Consider the following 1982-nt stretch of genomic DNA (forward strand, 5'->3'; position numbering starts at 1 on the left):
CCAGAGCTGGCTCCTACCAGCTCACAGGAGCAGATGATTCGTGAGCCGGTTGTGAGAATCTCGGTGAAGGCCAGCCACAGTGCAGGTGTTTGTACCACAGTCATTGAAAATTGTCCAGATTGGGGCTTTCGGAGAAAGCTGGTTGTTAAACATTTACTAGCCCCCAACTGGGAAACCCTCCCTCGCTGGAGGGGCAATCCTTACTGCGCACAGGACTTTGTTCTAACTCCTTCCTGGGTAGGGAAGGTTGTGAAAACAGGAACTTTTGCTTGTGGAAGTGGATTTTTTCTTGTGAAGTTTATGAAGTAGACATTTATTTGTGTGTGTGTGAGTGATAGCATTTAAATCTAGGAGATTAAATGCGGTAATCAAGGGAATGAGGGTGTGTGTATGTGTATATATATGTGTGTGTGTGTGTGTATATATATATGTATATATAATTATTTTTTTAGATTTTTTTTTTTTTTCTAAAGGCTGCATGCTGGGGGTTCATTAATGTGTTGATGTTGGCGATGAGGAACCAGCCAGGCAAAACCAAGAGAATGTGAGGTACGTGTACCATGTACTGGGCAGAAGGGAGGCTCACATTTGTCAGGCACAAGTGAGAGTGACAGCAGGCAGATGGGGGTGAGGGGGAGGCCCTACGGAACTGTGGGGGTGGGGCTCACAGCTGCATGGCAGTGGGGGGGGCATTGGAGAAAGAGCTGGAGACAAGCAATCCACATAGCCTTTGAAAGTGCCTGCTGTAGAGAGAATGAGAGAATGGGCAACACCTCAAGGGCAGTGAGGTTGAGAGAGGATCTTTTCCTTTAAGATAGAAGAAGCAATGGGGTGCCTGGGTGGCTCAGTGGGTTAAAGCCTCTGCCTCCCGCTCAGGATATGATCCCAGAGTCCTGGGATCCAGCCCCCCATAGGGCTCTCTTCTCAGCGGGGAGCCTGCTTCCTCCTCTTTCTCTCTCTGCCCGCCTCTCTGCTTACTTGTGATCTCTGTCTGTCAAATAAATAAATAAAATCTTAAAAAAAAAAAAGAAGAAGCAAGAACACTTATGTGATGGTGACAAGGTTGCAGCAGAGAGGGGAGAATGGCCAGAGCTGCTGAACAGTGTGGTAGGGAATGGGGTGTCAGGTGGGAGGGTTACCTTGGTAGGCAAGACCCAGTTAGTAACAGCAGAGAAGGGGAACTTAAGCATAGAGCTCACATGATGGGGTGGGGGAGCCTGTGGGATTTTCCTGAAGGCTTCCGCCTTCTCTGCTTCATTAGGAAGCAGATGCCACTGGAAGGCAGAGAAGGGAGAGAAGCTGGAGCTCTGAGGGATGAAGGAACCAGCACAGGCAGCGAGCCCTGGAATGAGGTCAGGACAGAAGCAGGGACCTGAGGTGGGGGAGCGCTGCGGTCTGAGCCAGTGCGGTCCGCGCACCCCGCACCTGCTGCCTTTCCTGTGTGCGGCAGGTTCAAAGAGGGGAAAATGCAGGCATCCTGGCTGCTCTCCACCCAACCCAGCCTCAGGAGAAGATGGTCTCAGAAGCCGTAGTGCCCAGAGCAGAGGCTGAGGCTAAACCAGGAAGTGTTCCTTTTGAGCTGCCTGCAGTCAGTCCTCGGAGATGGCCCACCACGCACCAGCCAGTCAGTCAACAAACACTTACTCTATTTACTGAACACCAACCAAGCTCAGCCCAGCACCGAGTGCTTGCTGAGAATTTTAAAATACTGTCTTTCTGAAACTAATGATTTGCTCTATGTTGGCTAACTGAATTTAAATAAAAAATTAAAAAAAATAGAATACTGTCTTTCCTACTAGATTAACTCCTGTTTAATGTGACTGAGGCTCAGCTAACAATGAAACTGTGAAGAGGGAGCAAGTCTTTCTGCCCAGGGGGAGAAGACAGACTGATCCTTGGAGGAGTGAACCTTAACAAATGAGCATTGCTTTTCTATTTTCTAAGAAGAGGGTGGGAAGGGCATTCCCATCGGGGAACAGCAT

At 49.1% G+C, this 1982-nt stretch overlaps 1 long non-coding RNA gene across 2 annotated transcripts; it reads left to right on the forward strand.

Annotated features, from left to right (window-relative positions):
• The first annotated feature begins 247 nt into the window (after nucleotides 1-247).
• Nucleotides 248-1738, forward strand: LOC122910592. Of its 2 annotated transcripts, XR_006385247.1 has the most exons (4): nucleotides 248-327; nucleotides 474-549; nucleotides 1262-1352; nucleotides 1451-1738. It is a non-coding gene; the product is annotated as an uncharacterized LOC122910592 (long non-coding RNA). The 2 variants fall into 2 exon arrangements; XR_006385246.1 differs by lacking the exon at nucleotides 1262-1352.
• The last annotated feature ends 244 nt before the right edge of the window (nucleotides 1739-1982 follow it).

Source organism: Neovison vison, chromosome 6 (genome assembly GCF_020171115.1).
Source record: "Neovison vison isolate M4711 chromosome 6, ASM_NN_V1, whole genome shotgun sequence".
Lineage (NCBI taxonomy): Eukaryota > Metazoa > Chordata > Mammalia > Carnivora > Mustelidae > Neogale > Neogale vison.